The sequence below is a fragment of the Bactrocera oleae genome, chromosome 6, assembly GCF_042242935.1.
Source record: "Bactrocera oleae isolate idBacOlea1 chromosome 6, idBacOlea1, whole genome shotgun sequence".
Taxonomy (NCBI): Eukaryota; Metazoa; Arthropoda; class Insecta; order Diptera; family Tephritidae; genus Bactrocera; species Bactrocera oleae.
Genome location: NC_091540.1, coordinates 15,221,424 through 15,232,512, shown reverse-complemented (window position 1 = coordinate 15,232,512; position 11,089 = coordinate 15,221,424).

Below are 11,089 nucleotides of genomic sequence, written 5' to 3'. Positions count from 1 at the left end.
AGTACATATAAAGTCACAGCAGCAACAATGCCAAAGAATAATAATAAAGAAGTTGTAATTGTATGCATCATGCGTGCCAGCTAAAGTAGTAGCAAGTGCAACACCAACAACAATAAACAATAAATAGTCGACTGCATGCAACAAGAATAAGGAAATATCTCTGCTTTTTCAGGCGAGTGTTCGTTTGCATTTACATATGTTAGTTTGCACAAGCAAATTGTTGAAACGCATTTGTCGGCAAATGTTGCCACTACTTTACAATTGTTGTCATTACCATTGTTGCCATTGTCGTTGTTATACCGTTGCTTTTGCCATTGTCGCACTACTTTTACAGTTAGCAGCATTATACGTTGATTGTTAGCCCATACACTTAGCGTGTGTTGTTAGTGTTGTTGCAACTGATTTGTTGCATTTGTGATTACTTATTTGTTTCATTGTATGAAACTATTATTTGCTTATGTAAGAGTATGACTGTATCTGCGAATATACTGTACAGACATATGTATGTACGTAACAGTGTATAACTCAGAAATGCTTAGTAACTTAGTAACTGTAATTTGTATACCATTCACGTTGAAGTCTATAAATATGTAACGACTGAACACACGTGTACCAGACCGGACCAGATATTCGCGAATTTCAACTTATAGCAAAGAACCGGCGGAATAGATTTTAGGAATATTTATACTCTCAACACCAGGGATTTCCTCCAATTTTTGCTTTCTGCAGAATTCTAAAGAGCATTTGTTTGTACATCGTTTTGTGCGAAATCTCTCTACGATTAGGAGCCAGTTTCATTAAGTGGACGAACTCGTCGAGCCTCTCTTCTTCTTGGACACTGGTCTTTCGCACTTCAGGTGTTGCATTCTCCTTACTTCGGTTAAGTTTTGGTTGTTGTTGAGTTGCTGAGTTCTTCCTTACTCCGCGTACATTTTTGTTGTTTATGTTGTGCACCTTCTTCTTCTTCAGAACTGCAAGTATTTTCTAGGTACTGTAGTACTGTGTATAGTTAATTATCGAAAAAGAGTATACCGGAAAAATGCAAAACAATTAAAGACAAATGTATGGATGTTTAGGGAAGCTCTGTCCCGGTAAGTCTTTGGTAAACGACTCCCTGCCTTGACGATTTCATGCATCCAAACATAGCCTATAGGTCTAATCGTCTGATAGGTCTTTATGATTTGTGATACCCCAGTCTGCTCGTAAGATTCTGAAGACAATTAAAAAAATATCAATCGATTACAAAAACCATAACGCACTACGATTGTGGATCTACCATATAAGTTTTTGAAAAATTTCGACGAAGTTTTGCAAACTGCTTCTCAATAATATGAAATATGAAAATTTAGATCGTGAACATATTTTCCTTATGTAAGCCCTAGTTAGACCTGTTAGAAGCTGAAGTTAGCTCTGTCAAAACAGTTCACATTTAATCTGGTGTACATTAGACCGCTTGCACAATTAATACATAGCTCTGGTAATCCTTTCCTGACTGTGTTGACTTTATATGATAGGGATATATGTAGGTATGTAGGTTACTTATCACATTTAGAACTTTGCTGAAGATGGTTTCTAGTTTATACTTAGGTCCTTCAAACAATTTCCCTAGTCAATGCTAGTAAAGAAAGTAGCTAAACGATGAATTTTGTAATGGTTATACCGGAGAGCATACGCTTAGTGACGTCTGATTAACGGAGCATACCACCACCATATGATCAAACCATAAACAGAATATGCCGAAGGAAGCCAAATAGATTTTGAGAGCTCTTATTACCTCTCCGATACTAACGCAAAGAACATGGCATATGATTTTCGGCATTTTTTTGATGTTATGGCTGTTAACAGAAAATAACGGATAACTCGGTTGAAGCAAGTTTTCTTCGTTCCCACTTGTTGATTTATTCAAAGTTGTCTCTAATAATACTTTCAACAACTTTTAAAAAGAATGGTGATCTTATCATACAGGTAGTAACACGCTTCTGTGCGGAATCCCATGGAATGTACTTGCAAGCTTTTAAGCCTATAACATAACTACTACCAAGCTTAAGTTATGGCATAAATGGTATAGAAATCTGCAAATCTTCATTGCAACGAATGTTGTTGATCCTGTTGATTTTGTTGTTGCAATGATAACAAATGCAAGTGCATATTTTTGTTGTTGCAACACCATTGCGAACTTCATCTTTTGTGATTATAATCGTAAATGCACAGACACATACATATGCACATCAACGCTTGCCTGCTTGTGAAGTTTGAGCTTTTCGGTGAAAGCTTTCACAGACTTAAATATGTATATTTCTCTTTCATATGACCCTTAGCAGTGCCATTTCTTACTCCCCAATTTCGTTTCCCCCCGCCCACCACTTCATCACATTGTCAGTTTTATTATGCCTGTGTGATGTATACGTATATAAGTGTGTCAGTGTTTGTGTTAACGGAAGGGTTTTATTATCTCCGCCTTGCCACAAAATCCATTGTATGCATGCGTATTTCCTGTTTTTTGTATTTTTTTTTTTTTGTATTAAAATTAGCAGCATAAAACATTCGTTGTTCTTCATAAGTCTCCTGTCTCGCCCAAAAGCTGCTGCTTATGCTTTTCGTAACCGACTTACACCCATCCGAATATCAGTATGCATGGAGATTTGCATGTGCATTTGCATTGTCTTTGTCTGTGCGTGATCTCCACGCGACATTTAGTTTCTTTCTTTGGCATTGCCTCTGCTTGACGTCGCTTAAAATTGCAATTGCGCTCGTATTGTGACTCTTGACGGAAATTATTCGCATTATTCATTCGCAATTCACTGACGCAATCTGTTGCTGAAGTGCTTAGGCACAAAAATTACTGTTTTTCACACAGAAACCTATTAACACAGTTGGTAGTTGGAAGGTAATGTAAGGGAGGGAATGTAAAATATAAAGTTGAGTTTTTGAAAGGTGAATTGAAGAGAGAAGTTCTTGAGCTTGCTAGTTAGCTTTCTTGTTGATGTTGGTTGTCTCACACAAATTAGTTTTGTAGCATTTTGAAAATCAATAATGTATAAATTAGTTCATATATAGGATTTCAGTCAAAAATATTTTTCCAGATTATACCGGAATATATGAATATGAGGATAGCAAGGCTTGACAGTTTATAAGAAAACAGAAATATCTCATTTAAACATTAATTTATCGATCAAATAAGTGAAGAAACGATTCTTCTTTAAAAATCGGTTATATAATATATCGTGAACAAGTTTTTGAGCATGCACTTTAAAATCCTGCAATCTTCAATTGTTTTCAACTTGGAAATGCGCTTTTCGAGTGGCGGCAGCGATTGCGTCGATAATAGTCTGCCTCTAGGCACAATGTAGCTAGTTCGGAAATCTTGCGTTGTGATGTTTGTGATCGATGAACATTTTTGACCCTTTCCAAAGCACTGAACGAACGTTCATCACATTCAATAAGTGTTATGTAGTAAGACGGCTTTCAAAATTTGCATCGCAAACGTGTCAGAAGTGAACAGCTTCATTGGAGCATTTATCATATACATCATATACATCAACGGTATATTGTTTTTGCTAAATTGTTTGCTGATGCGTTAAGTTCATCTTTTTTCATATCTTTCATATCATGGAACTGCCATAGAAATGAGAACGATATCTCTTGAATTCAATTTCTTCTTTACTGCAATTTTCATTAATTTCTTTATGTAGGTCCTTTCCGTGATTTTGTTTTTTCTTGTGTTTTCCTCACAAGAAGGCTTTCCATTCAGCGTCGATTGTGGCATTGATCTCTTGAAGAACCGAGCTTTTTTTATTGATTAACCAAAATACTTAAAAATAGCTGCATACTTAATTTTACGTTGGATATAATTTTACGCTTCTTCTTACCGCTCATAATACTACCATTATCGTAGCCCTCTCCACGGCAATCTTCCAAAGGAATGTTGTAATTTTCCAATGTTTTGAAAATTAAAGTCGATTTTTTCGTGATCACGTTCCTCAATAGGTAAGCAGAACATTTAAATAAATGTTTGAATTAATCTTCTATTAATCTTTATCACAGTATATTGCGGCCCTAATTACAATACATCGCATAATTTCTCAAAGATTTCACTCATGCTGTCAGATATCTGTCAAACAGCTGTTAAAGGACTTGATGTAGCTGATGTTCGATATATATACATATATGGCTGGAAATAATTACAAATGCTGGTAAAATAGCTGCTGTTATTTGACTGTCAAATGTCTGTCAGTTGGCTTCGATCAGCTAGCAGTTAATTTAATTTAAACTAGAAGACCCCGACCACGTCTTGCTGTGACTAAGGTATAATTAAATTATATTGAATAAGCTGCTTAATTTAGTAAAATGTTATTATCAAAACTAATTTCAGCATTTTTTGCTGTCTATATAGCTCGATTACCGAGCCAGTTATGATTTAAATAATTATTTTGTGCAACTGGGAAAATACAGGCAATTTATTAATTTTTTCCGTGTACAATAGTGCTGAAATTGGCTGGAAGTTTAGGGCATTTCGTATTTGGTTGCAGTTAGTATATGCTCAAAAATGTCACCACCAAACTTTACAGGATCACTCGCTGGGCCGTCTTGAAGATCGTCCGAAATTTTTATTGAAATCGGTCTAGCGGCTTCGGAGTTTATAATGTATTGGAGTACTTCTGTATATTATTAAATTTTTTGGGAAGCGTTTCTCCTATGTTCATAAATCCACCAAGACCTCATAAATCAAAATCAAGTTTCAGGTGGCAAGTTGCGTCAATAGGGATAGCATAATCGTTTTCTTCATGAAAAAATACATGTACATACTAATTTTTGTAACAATCGGTTAAACTTTATAGTAGTCGGTATATTGCAGAGCCACCTGGTGGTGACCTTCCCCTTCATAATATACACATCCTTCTTGATATATATAGATAAAGTTTTCGAAAAATTTTATTACAAATATTGATTTCTGTTTAGTCTTTATTTTGCCAAGAAATTGTAAGGTTGTATTTCTGTATATCTTTCAAAAAATGTTATAACAATTTTCAAACTTAACGCTCTCAAATAGAGAAAAATAACAATATTTGTTGCGAACCATGCTAATACTCGTAAATTTACGTATATAATATAGTATCACTTTCAACCTCCAGAAAAAATTGCCTTTTATTTAGAAAACTATAACTATACAGACTCAAGAATGCGACAATAAAAGAAAACATCTGAGTTTGAACAGAAATTGAATAAAATAAAATATATTGCTCTTATTTCCAATATACCAAATAATTTCGTGAAATCCTAGAGACTCAACACACAAATATTTGCGGAAACATTTCGTATGCAATGACTTATAAGCAAATAAAGCCTACTTTTAGGCGCACACACATATATATGGCACTTTTTCCTTACATAACTAACGGTGCAACGTTGTCGTTATGCCGATTGGTTAGCTAAAGTAGTACCATTACAATGCTAAAATTTGGTTATTCGCAAATGCTGCTCAAATTAAAAGAGATAAATTTCACCAGAGATGCAGATATACTATTTATACATACATACCTATATGGGTGTTCGTGTATATGCGTGTTTAGTACATTGAAACACAACACGTGGCTTGACAGTGTTGTTACGTGCATGAACGCATTGTGCAATATATTTTGTAGACATTTGCAAATTCGAGTCGAAAACATGACATTCTCACACCGCAATGCAGGAGGTGGAGGTGAACGATGCCGAAACCAAGAGAGCAGATTCATATCTATATATGTACATATATATGTATGTATGTATGTATTGGAAGTAATGTACTATCTACGAATTGATTGACGAAATGCAACTACAGCAACAACAATAATAGTTGAAAATGCAATTGCAAGCAAATTCGTATTTTTATTTAAGCACACAGCCACAGCCATATACATATACATATATATATATATATACACACATATATATATCTTCGCAGTCACATGTATTTGTGGTGCACTTAAAATGCAAAGTGTATGTAAATACAAAGAATATAAACATAATCTATGTATACATATATATACATCGAGGTAACGGCGTATTTACATTTGTCGAACCGAAACGTTTAAAAGCTTGCCTATGCTTACGGTACATACTAAGTGAGTTGAAATAATTCACTATATGAGCGCACGTGCACTCAAGAAGCAACTCCTTAAGTACACACACACACACACACCCGTACAGCTGTTTCATCATACATTCAAGCGCATTGTGCAACAAAGCAAACGCTCGAGTATTAAATAAACAACATTATATGAAGGAATAACCGAGAATTCAATTGTCAAATGAAAGAAATAACATATAAGCCAAGAATAATGGGGCAATGCCATAATATATAATATGAATGAAATGCTTTTGCAAACTTATTTACAATTCAATAAACTGTTAGATTGTGCAACGAGCATGAAGAGTATTTAATAATAAATGCTTACTCGATTTGGACGGAGAAACATAGTGATTTAGAGATACAATTTATTAAGTAGGAAGTCAGTTTATGTATTTGAATGTAAGTTACAACTCATCAGCTAACAAAAAAGATTATGTTAAGCGAGAATAAAGTAAAAACTTAAACAATTAAGGAGGAGCTAAGTTCAAGCGTAACCAAACATACTCATAATCTTGCAAAGTAAAGACTTACGCACGATTTTTGCATATATTTTAGCTAAAAGTAGAAAGTATTGCATCCATTATTTACAATCACAGGCAAGAAGATACACGATTATCAATAAGAGTTTCTTTCCGAATTTCGTTTAGATTTCTAACATATTGGCCGATAAATGCGGTATAAAGTTAACCGGATTGTGGCTAATTTATTAAATGCGTTAACGCACTCTTAGTAATTTTCAACACAACCGTTATATAGGCAGTGAGCGTGGTTATAATTTAATTTTGACCAATTTTCGCGTTATTTGAAGAGGTGTTAAAAAAAATTCTTCTCAGCAAGTTTGGTTAATCTAGCTTCAGCAATTTTGCAGATATATTTATTAAAACATTTAGAGGGCGGGACCACGCCCACTTTTAAGCCAGCGGGTGGCACTCCTTACTGTGATTCCTTGCACGAAATTATAGTTATGTATCTTAATTTATTGCTTAGTTATTGCACTTTATAGGTTTACGTTTAATGGTGTTTTCTGGGCGTGGCAGTATTCCGATTACGCCAAACTGCAACACCAACCTCCCTTGAGCGCCAAGGAACATATAAAACATCAAGATATCTAAAGTTTTACTCAATCTATCGCCTGCACGGACAGAAGGAGAGCGGAGCGAACGGACTGACAGTCAGCCAGATTTCAACTCGTCTCGTCGTACTGATCGTTAATATATACATAACCCTACATCTTTCTCGATTAGTTTTATAATTTTCGCATGTTCAAAATACGAGTATTAATATTAAAATCAATATAATTAATTCAAATGCGGTATATGTGATATAAACTCAATCAAATGTTAATATAATATATGGGTATATGAGAAAAACGTCAACAAAAGGATGGGAAGTCCTAATTCCGATCTGGACCAATGAAAATTATTTATTATATTTACAATACTACAAGGGAGATGCAGTAATTCGTGGTTCGATATCACACATTTGTGGCAAACAAATATTGTATATATAGTATTATCTTTCACTTTCACTTAATTTTGTCAAGAGATCTTATATATTGACCGATATATTCGGTATATAGCCAGCAAAAGTTTAAAATTTCTTTATAATTATTATTAATTTTATTATATAAAGTATATGATGGCTAAAGAATTTTTAGACCGATTTTTCCAGTTTCGATATTACGACACCAGAAATAGAGGCTCTCTGAATTTCATTATAAAAGCTCACAGATTGACCAATATGCTATAAGGTATAGAGAATGAAGCGTATGTTTGATTCTTCGTATATGGGGACTAAGGGAAGTAAAGCATTAATTTCATCCACTTTAAGCAAAAGGGGCAAAAAAAGGCAAAAGATCATAAAAATATTCACCCCGAGTTTCAATGCTAGAATTTACAGATTGACCGATATGTTCGGTAAGAAAAACAGTCATATATACTGTGGTCTACATATTTGGTGTCTGGGTTTCTGAAAAGTTATAGTCCGATCTCGACGATTTTGGGCGTAAGATGAAAAACTTTGAGTGCGCTATTGATTTATCGACTGTAAAGTGAAAGAGTTAGCTGGAATTTAAAAGATTATTATATGAGAAGTGGGCGTGATTATCATCGATTTCACCTACATTCACAGTGTCTGATAGCATGTCTGGGTAAACTCACACACCAAATTTGGCTGCAATTGGTCAAGTAGTTCCTGAAGTATAGTGGGCGGTGCCATATCCATTGTACAATTTTTACACCTGCTGCTATAAAGCCCTCCTCTAGCATTCTGGTTGTGAAATTGAGTGATTGTGGCGTAGTACTACACTTTTAGTAGTTTTAAACATAACCATTATATGGTCAAGTTTATAACACCCAGAAGGAAATGTCGCTAAGTCGATTTAGCCATGGCCGTATGTTTGTAATACGCGAACTAGTCCAACACTCTTTAAGATATCGATCCGAAATTTTGCACACGTCTTTTTATCTGCAAGAAGCTGCTCATTTGTGGTAACCGCCCATAGCGGAGCACTATAGCATATAGCTGCCATACAAACTACCATCAAAAGCAAAATTTTGTATGAAAAACTTTTTATTTGACAAAATATTATATCTTCATGAAATCAATCATGCGCTACAATCTCCGAAAATCTTTTTTAGATCGGATCACTATAACATGTCGCTGTTAAGCAAACTAAACTATAAAATGCACTTGTGAAGGGTATTTTATATCATGCGCGCAGCCGAAGTTAACTTGTTTTCTTATTATACTCTCGCAACCTGTTGCTACAGAGTACATAAGTTTTGTTCACCTAACGTTTGTTTGTATCCCCTAAAACTAATCGAGTTAGATATAGGGTTATGTATATATAAATGATCAGGATGAAGAGACGAGTTGAAATCCGGGTGACTGTCTGTCCGTCCGTCCGTCCGTCCCTGCAAGCTCTAACTTGAGTAAAAATAGAGATGTCTTTATGAAACTTGGTAGCCATGTTTCTGGGTACCGTGAGACGGTTGGTATTGCAGGGGCGCAATCGGACCACTGCCACGCCTACAAAACGCCATTATTCAAGAACAAATAAATTGTCATAACTAAGCTCCACAACAAGATACAAGACTCTTATATATACATATGTATATTATATACACAGGATTACAATAGGGAGGGGCAACTGCAGTTAAAAATTATTTTAAAAGTGGGCGTGGTCCCGCCCCTAATAGGTTTAATGTGCATATCTCCTAAGCCGCTAATGCCATAATAAAAAAATTCACTAGAAGCAAATTTTTTTAGAACCTCTACCTACAGTGTTAAAATAGTTGAAATCATGTGGCAACTCCGCCCACTCCCATATAATGCTACTGAATGCGTGATAAATCAAGCACTAAACACACCAGAGACATTTAATTTTATCTCATTGATGGTATGAGATTACTTTATAGGGACCGCGTTCAATATTAGACAGTCGGCGTGGCACCGCCCACTTTTAGGTGAAAACCCATATCTTGGGATCTGCTTAATCGATTTCAACCAAATTCGGTGCATAACGTTCTTTTCATATTTCTATGTTATAGTGCGAAAATGGGAGGAATCGGACTACAACCACGCCTATTTCCCATATAACACATTTTCAATTCCATCTGATTCTTTCACTTTCAACTATGCATATCAAGCAACAATGATTATATCGGGGTAAAACTTTGCGTGAATAATACGTTTAAATTATGCCATCTTGTGACCAAAAATTGTCTAAATCGAACCAAAACTGTTCAAGCCCCTAAGTACTAAATATGTGGACCCCAGTGCCTATAGTTGACCTTCTACCGAAAATATCAGCCAATCCGCAAAGAAATCTCAAACAAGTATACGATTTGACTTTGCGAGAGTATAAAATGTTCGATTACATCCGAACTTAGCCCTTCCTTACTTGTTTGTCTAATATTTTAGTGTGTTCAGCTATGCTTTAGTCAAACAACTCTTTATACATCATATAAACTAATTTAGATAATGAAAATGTATGGGCCATCAAATCAATTGAAAGTCTAACATAATATTGTATGTGTGTGAACAAGCAAGCTTAAATCTTCAACGTAGGCATTGAGACAAATATGTACATATACTTGTAGGCAATGTCAAACCTTTGTTGGTTTTCGGCTTTTAATGAGAAGCTCATAGAATATTTTAAACGTTTGAAGCCAGCCTAAAACTTATAAAACCCTCTATTTTAACTTATTTTGTAGCTTTTCTAAAAAATTTGAAATATTGTAGTATCGCTATATGTAGTTTTGTTCCTCTTATCAGCACTAAATAGAAGCTATTACGGTTCTGGGTATGTTTTGCAGCACAATAAATATTCAATTTGGTTTGAACAGCATATTTCTACGTGAAAACAAAATATTGCAACCAGCATCTTAATTTCATTTTAATAAAAAATATTTAGTGCTCATTCCATTTAATTACTTTTACGAATATACTAATTATTCTGCTCAAGTTTAGAAATCTAGCCACCACTCCTATTGTGTATCACAAATCATTTAATTTGCGGCCACTGAGTGCTGCCACTAATTGCTGCCAACAACCGCAATCTTATATGGAATTTATCAGCATAGTAACAGTGGTTATGAATAAATATATAGGTATATGTATAATGTATGTACTTATAAACACAGCACAAAGCACATATTAAATATTTAATAATTTTGTAGATAAAATGAAGTTAGCAACAACACTACTGTATTGGCGAGTAATTACAAGAATTGACCACAAGATGGCATTCGAATTATGTGCATGGATGTATGTATTTGTGTATGTAGGTGCATATATGAATATGTATGTATGTGTAAGTAGGCATATTTACAAAGCATTTTATTAGAAAGCGTTCAGTATAAACAATTACTCAGGCATGTAATTATTTAAATATGAGTACTGATGTACATACATATATATTTATGATAAGTATATAACCATATATAAGACTAAGAAATTATTCAACGACAATAA